Below are 10,775 nucleotides of genomic sequence, written 5' to 3'. Positions count from 1 at the left end.
GCCGTCTCCGGTCTGGGCGTCCGCCAGACCATCGCAGGTCCAATGTCGAAAATTCCGGAGTATCGCTTTAAACAAAGTCCCCCTATTGAGTCGTTTTATTAAATTAGGTACCAATATTCAAATGGATTCCAACACCTCCAGCCGGTCTCTTGTCTGAATAACTTCTAAACAACAAAACAAGTGTAAAACGACAAATCAGACAAATATTTAATTGGGCACCCATTTTTAAAAAAAAAAATTTTAAGTTATGTGGTGTGATTTGTAGCTGATGTGAATTGCAGAATAATAATCAAAAGTTGGATTTCATGGTAATAATACATCACAGTATTAAAAAAATTACCGTAAATGAACATAGAAATGTGACTTTATTTGTTATTTCATAACAGCTGTTCTTTAATTTTTTTTTTTGTAGGCTGTGATCCATTGGCTGCAAAGTAGCATCAATCTTTGCCGCTACCAAGCGGAGATGGTGCTTTTGAGGACCGTCAAGGACAATGAGGGGTAAATAACAATTGTGGGTGCAGACCGTATACCACAGTCATGATAGAATGTAGAACTGGCTCACACCCGTCCCTATTTTGTTTTATTTCCAGAGATCAGAAAGTACAACAAAAGCAAGGCACAGAAAAGGTGAAACTTTTTCAACAGCCAATTGATACATAAACAATTGGTTCATTTAATGACATTGGGGTTTTCGACACACTTGTTATATAACACTACTGTTATTATGTCCAATAAAATATGATCTCTTAATGTTAGCTAAATCGCCAATCTGTAATAACAGGTAACACTATACACATATATAATACCCACAGTAATCTATATAATTTTCTGCAGGAAAGCTCTATCCTTGTTGACAGCCAGGTTGCAGCCGACTGATGCCGACAACAAAACTTTGAGGGGAGAGTAACGCTTCCTGTTGTTCTGGACTATGACAAGCAAGAACAAGCAGAAGCTCTTCAGGCCCTCAAGAGTTGGGATGAAGAGCTGGATGAAAACTCTCCAGCAGAACATTTTACATTTGTTTTTGAACAGAAGGAGGACTACGAAACGTTCTGCTGCAACATAGTGGATAACATGGGATTAAAGATTTTTGCAAGATTTGAATAAGTAATGCTAATAAATATATTATTTAAAAGTAACCATATATCTTCATTGCTGCAGCCTCTCCCCAACCGGTAAAAGAGGTGGGGGGAGACACACACTAATCAGTATAGCTTAAAAATTTATTTACAACTACGAAAACCTGACCTCATTTTAACCCACCAGTATCCTGTGGAACTATGTCAAACCCTGGTATTCTCTGACATCCGCATGGCCAGGGGCTTCCACAGGGCAATTTCTGAGTAAGAATTCAAAATAGCCATCAATGTTGTGTTACAAACCAGCTACCGTACTTGTAGAATGCCTCTTTCCTTACAGCATGTTAAATACATAGAAAACACTATTTGGGACATTGTTTCTAAAGAACATGCAATCCCTTAATTAAATGTTTTATAAGGTTTAATAAGCAATAGAGTCACAATTAGAAATCAATAATTTACTAAGAGGCAGTATAAGTTATCAGTTTGCCGAAAACCGGCATTGACATCCTGTAAAACACTGACACCCAACTGGCAGCTGCCAGCAAAACAGTGACACCCAAATGACACCCAGTGGCCTGCCACCGGAAGTGTCACTACTAGATGCCAGTGCCACAAATTGAGCTCGGCCTTGCTGATATTTTGTCTCTCACAGCGAAGTTTTGGCACCAGCTGTCCTTGATATAAATACACACACCCCCGCCACGGAGTTTGCATTCCTGTCCAAGCGCAAATTCGAAAAACCCTTGAGTTGAATGAGGTTATCAGGAATATCATTAGTGAACCAAATCTCTGTAAAAGCCATAACGCCAGATTCACGGTATTCGTAGCATGCTCCTACCTGTTGACGGAGGTGATCCAACTTGTTTTTAAGGGAACGTGGATTGCACAGGCGCATCGGTGGCAAGGGTAGCTTGGTAGCTGACCGAATATGCTGCCTAATGCCGCCTCTCCTTCCTCTCTTCCTGACCCTGGCCTGCCGGTGTTTCTTCCCCCGGTGCCGTCGCAGTTCTCCGGGAACATCCCGCAGGAGATCAGGCGCCGATGGTATTCCACTGTTCCGTAGTCCTAGTAGTTCCGCAGAGCTGTACGCCCTCAGGCCGCGGTTGTTCGTGGGGTCCACCGCCAAACATTGTGTGGCTAGCCCCAACAGGATCAGCCACACCAACGCGATTGCCTCCGTTCTCCGCCAATTTCCACCCCATACACGTAAGATAGGCCCCAGGACATGAGAAACGACATCCAATAAATCTGCACTATTACTCCACTGAAGAAAGACAAAAAACGGCCAAAAAAAACGGAGCCCTTCTCCATGTTGCCAGCAGAGCAGCGCCACAGGTTGGGATGAGTTCATGTTGTCTTTTTTAATTTGGGATGAGAAAGGCATTCTTTCTTGTTTGAATTGAATTGAATCCTAACTCAAAGACTGTCCTTTATCCCCCCCAATATCATCAAATCAAATGATCAAAAAAGATCATAAAATTATCAAATATTCTGAATGACTGAATTTTGTTTGTTTTCTTTATTCATTTCATTTCAAGATAGTATGTTTTAAATAATCTGTAATGTACCCCCCCCCCCCCCCACACACACACACACACACACACACACACACACACTCCCTCCCCCCTAACCGACTACTTGGTATTACCCAACCCGCATTCTCTACCGAAAGTTTGTTTAGGCTACTATTATGCGCAGCCGCTCGTGATTGGTTGGAGAAGGCTGGAAAGATGAAAAGGACACAGAAAAGCAGCCAGTCAACTATTTTTCATTGTTGGTCGACACGTGCCAAAAAGAGCAAAAAATCTGACCAAACGAAGGTATATACCTCTATTGCTAAATTATCTGTTAAGTTAGCTGATATTGACTGAAGTTGGCTGGCTAGCTAGATGTTCGTTTGCCAGTTTCCTATGAGGTAAAGCCAGAGGGTGCCAGGGATCACTGTGTAGAACCAATGTCACTGAACTGTATCTTAAGTTGCTGTTTGCTCCAATACAGTCACACGTTTTTGGGGTTTGTTGTGCTAAGAGGTGGATTAACGAGAGTTAAATTGATGGAAAAGGGCTGTGACGGCTGCTCAGAAAGTTCATAAAGCTAGCGCGAAAATCTTGAATGTTGTCTTGCACATACCAAGACGTTCACCTCATGTGTTCCTTATATGTGACCCTGCAAGGCGAAACCAGTTGCTTTGGTAAAATTTACAAAACTAAGTTATTGTGCTCACATGAACGGCCATAAACTAAGCTTTCCAACGATAGGAGAATGCGCTGCTGAGGGTGGCAGCACGTTGGAGTAGCTCTGTACCTCACATTGAGATTTTTCTTTTTTTCTAAATTTATTTAGAAATTTCTTGGAAGAAATTGCATTTTTTGGACAACTGTTCCTTCCTGCCTTGGATGCTGTGCAGCTGGATTAATTTTTCCCAATACTTTTGTATATTTTACTCTTTTGTCATGATGCATTACCATAGCAACAATGTGGTTTACAACAGGGAGCAGCTGAATAACATTGGAAAAGCAGAAATAATTCGACAACTGAAGCCAGAAATCCCACTGGAATTGAAAAGGAGGCGTCGTGGATGTAGAGCAGGAGCAAAGAGGAGAGAAAGAAAGAAGAAGTTCAAACCATCTCTGCCATCCTGCATCATGGGAAATGTAAGATCGTTAGCTAACAAGTTGGATGAACTTCTAGCCTTGACAAGGACACAGCAAGAATATCGGGAATGTAGCATTATGTGTTTTACTGAGACATGGCTACAGGATCATATACCCGACTCCAGCGTCTCTCTGCCGGGCTTCCTAACTGTACGAGCAGATCGAGATTTAAAGAGTAGCAGGAAAAGGAAAGGGGGTGGATTGGCAGTGCTTGTCAACAACAGATGGTGTCACCCAGGACATGTTACTGTGAAGAGTCGTATCTGCAGTCCTGACATTGAACTATTGGCAGTAAGTTTTCGTCCATATTATTTGCCAAGAGAGTTCACCAGTGTTGTTTTGGTGGCTGTTTACATTCCACCCTCAGCTGTGGCCGACACTGCATGTGATGTCATCAGTTCCGTTGTTGCAAAGATACAGACTCAACACCCCAATTCTTTTGTGGCAATATCTGGTGATTTTAATCATGCCTCTCTCTCTGCTACACTGCCAACTTTTCAACAGTTTGTCAGCTGCTCTACCAGAGAAAACAAGACATTGGATTTGTTTTACACAAATGTCAAGGATTCATACATTTCCAAATCAAGACCTCCCCTGGGTAAATCAGATCACAACCTTGTTTTTCTCTGTTCAGCATATAAACCCCTTGTCCAGAGACTACCTGTCACAAAAAGGACTGTTAGAAAGTGGTCAGAGGAAGCTGAAGAAGCCTTACAGGGTTGTTTTGATGCAACCGATTGGATTTCTCTTTGTAAGCCACATGGAGAGGACATTAATGCCATGACTGAGTGTGTGACTGACTATATAAACTTCTGTGTGGACAACACCATCCCCACCAGAATAGTGAGATGCTTCCCTAATAACAAACCCTGGATCACCAGTGAGCTAAAGGAACTATTGAACAGGAAAAAAAGAGCCTTTAGGGAGCGAGACAGGGAGTTACTGAGGAGTATACAGAAGCAGCTCAAAGTCAAGATCAGAGAGAGCAAGGAGGTGTATAGAAAGAAGCTTGAGAGTAAACTGCAGAGGAACAATATCAGAGATGTGTGGTCAGGAATGAAGAAGATCACAGGCCTCAAGCAGAGGGAGGATCGGATGGATGGAAGTCTGGACAGAGCAAATGAGCTGAACACATTCTTCAACAGGTTCAGTTCAGGAACAAGCTCACCATCCTCCCCTCCTGTTCCCAGCCAAAGAGACATCCCACCCTCCTCTGACCCACAGCTTTCCTGTAACATCTCCACCTCCACCTCAGTCATGGATTCTTCTGCTTCCACTAGTTTGTCATCAACCCAATCAGGAGATGTTGCTGTCCCCTTTGCCTCCCCCTCCCACTTTTCTGTTTCTAGAAGTCAGGTGAAGAGGCAGTTGGAAAGACTGAACTGGAACAAGGCTGCAGGTCCAGATGGTGTCAGCCCCCGAGTCCTGAAGGCCTGTGCAGAGCAGCTCTGTGGGATTCTGCAACACCTTTTCAACCTTAGCTTGACCCAAGAGAAGGTACCACTGTTGTGGAAGACATCCTGTCTGGTTCCGGTACCAAAGAAAACTCACCCTTCAGATATCAATGACTACAGACCTGTTGCACTGACATCCCACATAATGAAGGTCCTGGAGAGACTCCTGTTGACCCACCTGTGTAAGCAAACCAGCACATATCAGGACCCCCTGCAGTTTGCTTATCGCCATGGAGTTGGAGTTGAAGACGCTATCATACACCTGCTTCAACAAACCCACTGTCATCTGGATAAAGCAGGCAGCACTGTGAGGATCATGTTCTTTGATTTCTCCAGTGCATTTAACACAATCCAGCCTGATCTGCTTAGTCTGAAACTCCAGAAGACTCAGGTGGAGGCCTCAACAATCACCTGGATTAATGACTACCTGACAAACAGACCACAGTTTGTCAGACTGAAGAATTGTGTGTCTAACCAGGTGATCAGCAGCACAGGAGCACCACAGGGGACTGTACTTTCACCATTCCTTTTCACTCTGTACACTTCAGACTTCCAGTACAAGTCAGACTTCTGTCATCTACAGAAATATTCAGATGACTCTGCAGTTGTCGGGTGTATCAGAGATGGACAAGAAGCTGAGTACAGAGAGCTGGTGGACCGCTTTGTGGCATGGTGTGGGAACAATCATCTCATCTTGAATGTTAACAAAACAAAGGAGATGATTCTAGATTTCAGGAGAAACAGGGTCAGATCAAACCCTGTTTCCATCATGGGAGAAGAAGTGGAGGTGGTTGAGGAATATAAATACCTTGGTGTTCATGTGGACAACAGACTGGACTGGAGACACAACAGTGAAGCAATCTACAAGAAAGGACAGAGCAGACTGTACTTCTTGAGGAAGCTAAGGTCCTTCAAGGTTTGCAACAAGATGTTGCAGATCTTCTACAAGTCTGTTGTTGAGAGCGTCATTTCCTCTTGCGTCATCTGTTGGGGCAGCAGCATCAGAACCAGGGACCTAAAAAGACTCAACAACCTGATAAAGAAGGCTGGTTCTGTTCTGGGGACGACTGTGGAACCTCTGGAGACAATAATGCAAAGAAGGATTTTGCATAAAATCAAGAGAATTATGGACAACCCTGAACATCCTCTCCATGAGACTGTTATCAGAAAACAGAGTCTCTTCAGTCAAAGGCTTCTTCAGTTTGGATGCAAAACGGACCGCTACAGGAAATCTTTCCTGCCCACAGCCATCAGCATCTATAATAACTCTTTGATTTAATTGAGCTACATCAACATTTAATTTCCCTCTGGGATAAATAAAGTATTTTTTAATTGAATTGAATTTGAATTGAATTGAATTGAATTGTATATTGAGGCTATTGCTATTGCTAAGATAACTGCATCCAAAGTTGGCATGGTTCTCCTGCCACGATAATGCTAGAAGAGGAGAAAATCACCTTTTTAAGCGACGTTGACAACTGGAATGACTGCTAATGTGTTGAATCTTCACCGGGCTTAACAGTCAAAACATATGTTTTTCCGTGAAATTTGTTCACAATATGAAACTGTAGACTGTATACTGTCAAATTATGCGAAAACATAAAATTCAACATTTTAACCCGGAAGTTTGTTTACTGTGGATTTTCTCAAAATAGCATCGAGCGCAAAGCGACTGATTTCGCCTTGCAGGGTCACATATTTGATATATTCGCTAGAAGTGTCTAATGGAAAACGGCTACCGTTAATGACGGTGCATGTGAGTAGGCTTGCTCTTGGGAAACATTGAAACAACATTATTATAATTAATATTATTATTATTATTAATTTATAGCAATCTTAATGTGATAGTAAGTGGGCAAAATGTGTTTAAAATGCTTTCCAACTTTTTGGTGAGGGAACACATTCTCCAAAACTGATTAGGATATACCACCTCTCTCAAACCATTTGAACATTAAAGGGACACTCCACCCATTTGCATTAGGCTTTGCATTGTTAGAAACCCAGTCATACTTTTGAATGGTCATGCAACACGCTCTCACATCCCCCTGAGATGGGAGTAATCCGTATTCACCTCTTTACACTTCCTCCTACAATGACGCAAAAATCGTCATTTTTCGTCATTGTAGGAGGAAGTGGAAGAGGGGTGGATTTCTGTTGAGACTACAAGCCTAGTTCCCACCCTTCAACACCGCCCATAGGGGGGTTGGACCTAATGCGCTAACAGACCTATCACAGATCAGTGCCAGTGCTTTTGAGAGCTGCAGCTAACATGGTCGAAGGTACCGAATACTCAGACAGATGCAATACGGAGGACTGGGATTTAGAAGAAGATATGGCTCGCGCTGGGGCGAATTGGTGGTGCCTGTGCTCTAACTGTGCGCCAATGGACACAGAACAAGAGTCTGTCTGCTGCCGAGAATTCCAGCGGTGCCAATTTCTTCTGGACGAAATCGGAGGATGACACGGACGTGTGTGTTGTTGATCACCCGAGTTTCGCACCCCATATGGATAGTGGCGTCTTGGAGACTTACTTTAGAATACCAAAAGTCAACTGGAAACGACAGCCAAAGCCTACAGGGCCAAATGGACGTCTTTCTGTAAAGTAAGTTTGTTTTCTTTGTTACTATGTCAAGGAGTACTCTTGCTAACACGCTAACGTGGCATGTTCATTGCACAAATAGCTTGCAGTTATGCAAGCTACTGTGGCACGCTAGGCTCAAATGCCATCACTCACTTTGTGATCAATGTTTTGTCTAGACAATTTCGTCTAACAGCCTACCGGCACTTTCTTGAGTGGGTCCTGCAAGGAGCAAAGGGCGTCGTGTTGTGTTACCTGCTTGTGTCGTGCAGGCTATCCACCAGAACTACCCAGCTCCAGACGGCCTGTACTGCGGGCACCAAGAAGTGGAGGACGCTCAGGAGATAGTTTCCTTGTTTTACATTCATTCAACAGTTGTATTGTTTGTGTAGTTATTTAATTAAATGGTTAAATGTACGTTGTTGTGGTTCTTAGTAGCCTAATGTTGCTCCAAGTGTATTTGAGTTATTTAACGACCAACATTTAAGAACTGGAACAATATAGCTACTGTTACCTCAGATGACAAAACGACAGAATTGTGATCATAGCCTACCTATAATTACTATAAATTATGAAGCATTACAAGTATACATTGCATTATAAGTTTGTTGCAAATCAGTTACCTCCTTCCAAGTTTATGATGCTATTCTAAACTTTGTTGAAGGGAGACAGGAGAGAAGGAGTGACATTTTGTTTTTTAATTCACAAAATAAGAATTGTCATGAACATAAAGACACACAAACAACAGTATCCACACGATTAAAAAAAAAGGTATTGACCCTGTGATTGAGTATACAGTAAAGTGCTCGATGGAAGTGCAAACAGGTAAGGCAGTGCAAGGATAAGGTAAAGACCATATAAGACAAAGACATTTAGGACATATAAGACATGGTAATATTACAAAATGTATCACGAGGAATGGGTTAAGGTACAGCTGACGTCTGGCGCTGTCTGGGATTCAATGTTTTCTGATGATGAGGACAACTCTGCAGCAGACGTCGACGTCGTTTTAGTCTGAAATGTCATACATTCAACAACGTTAAAAACATTTGAATAACGTCAGACTAACACAGTAAAACATGGTGGATTTACATCGCTAATAACGAACTTATTTAGATCTACATAGCAAAGTGTCTAACGTTACATTGCTAACTTTGCTGACGAGTGGAGTTAGCGAGGCAGACACACTAGAACAGCAAGCGACCAAAACATACAAGATATTTACTTTGTAAACAGCCAAATCATATGAGATGTGCTGCTTTACAGCAGACGACTATATCAGTGTGTGTTCTCAGTAGCTGCTAGAGTCGAGTTAGAAAAAAAGCCTTACCTCCAGGCAAATGCGTTTAGCATTGCTAGCAGTTCCAAAAGTTCCTGGCTTTTTGCACAAGTCCAACTCTTTGGGTAATCTATGAAAACTTACTCCGTGTATTTTCCGTGCTGGCTGAACATCCCGGTACCATGCAAGTGCACACCATTTCGATACACAAACGAGGAGTAATTCACGAATGATTTCGCAAACTCTTCACTAGAAATTGTGTGACATGATTTCCAGGTAGCGTAGTCTGTTATGCCGAGAAATGCCTGCCTGCCGAGAATTGCATCCCCTGTCGCGGGAACGCGCATCGCTCAAACTCCTGCATATCGATGAGAATACGGAATATGACCGGCGAGGCAACTTTTAAACATATTCATAATTTAATCGTGTTGTTTAACTATGAACTATAAATGTGGAGTTTTATGGAAGATTAATTTTAGAAAACACGACTTTGACACCCTTATCTAAACACGTTGGAGGCAATCACGCTTTACAGTCACGCTGTCTAATGAAAAATGTTCTCTGATTCGTGGTTTGCAGTTTCGGGTGACATTCCTCGCTTTTTCTACCAACAAAATAATAGTTTTAGCCTTGTGTAACACCCACACGTTTGAACTAGTAATGAAACGCTGGAATGGTTGCAAATAGAAAATGGTCTGAGTGAGAAAATAACTGCGTTCCCTTAAATTGCACAATGGTTATCAGTAGCCATTTTAGTAGCCATACAAACTCATTAATAATACATAAATTAAACAGTGTAACTAATATGTAGAACGTGTATAATACATTGTATGTTCCCTAACTATGGCTTAATGTTTTGTTGTTGTTTTTTCCTGCACGCATTTTATCACTATGCACCTGCAAGGCCATATTAATGCATAATATAAACTATTGATAAAGAATAACACCACCGTGATTCTTGGTTTGTGTCCCCCTCTTCAGATACTTCAGATACTCTAAATAAACCTACTATTGTTCTAGTCTCACCAGAATCCTTTCTATTTTAACACCAAATTAGATGATACAGACAAAAAATTCAATCCAGTATATCATCAAGTGGAAAATTTGATAACACCTTTAACTGTCTAATTATATGATATAGGGAGGGGGTGCATATTTTGTCAAGGCAAATTCTGATATTTCCAACCTGTCTATTTTCACCAAATATTCTCCAAATGATATGAAACTCACACCAACAACTCAGAGGACATGTCTGACTATGTACAAAAGGTTATATCTTTCTTAACTCTCTACTTCTCTGAGTTAGCAGGGGGTGCATATTTTGGCAATAAGGATTCTGAGCCTGCCGATATTTGCACCCCCTGTCTATTTTCACCAAATATTCTCCAAATGATATGAAACTCACACCAACAGCTCAGAGGACATGTCTGATTATGTACAAAAGGTTATATCATTCTTAACTCACTTGTTCTCTGAGTTAGCAGGGGGTGCATATTTTGGCAATAAGGATTCTGAGCCTGCCGATATTTGCACCCCCTGTCTATTTTCACCAAATATTCTCCAAATGATATGAAACTCACACCAACAGCTCAGAGGACATGTCTGATTATGTACAAAAGGTTATATCATTCTTAACTCACTTATTTTCTGAGTTAGCAGGGGGTGCATATTTTGGCAATAAGGATTCTGAGCCTGCCGATATTTGCACCCCCTGTCTATTTTCAC

The 10,775-nt window shown here is 41.8% G+C and overlaps 1 long non-coding RNA gene across 1 annotated transcript; it reads left to right on the top strand.

Moving 5' to 3' along the window:
* The first annotated feature begins 423 nt into the window (after positions 1–423).
* On the top strand, positions 424–1,077 carry LOC142379441 (uncharacterized). The gene is made up of 3 exons (XR_012769686.1): positions 424–501; positions 594–630; positions 838–1,077. It is a non-coding gene; the product is annotated as an uncharacterized LOC142379441 (long non-coding RNA).
* The last annotated feature ends 9,698 nt before the right edge of the window (positions 1,078–10,775 follow it).

Source organism: Odontesthes bonariensis, chromosome 4 (assembly GCF_027942865.1).
Source record: "Odontesthes bonariensis isolate fOdoBon6 chromosome 4, fOdoBon6.hap1, whole genome shotgun sequence".
Lineage (NCBI taxonomy): Eukaryota > Metazoa > Chordata > Actinopteri > Atheriniformes > Atherinopsidae > Odontesthes > Odontesthes bonariensis.
The sequence above is the reverse complement of the archived record's forward strand: the minus strand, read 5'-3'. Positions and strand labels throughout refer to the sequence as shown.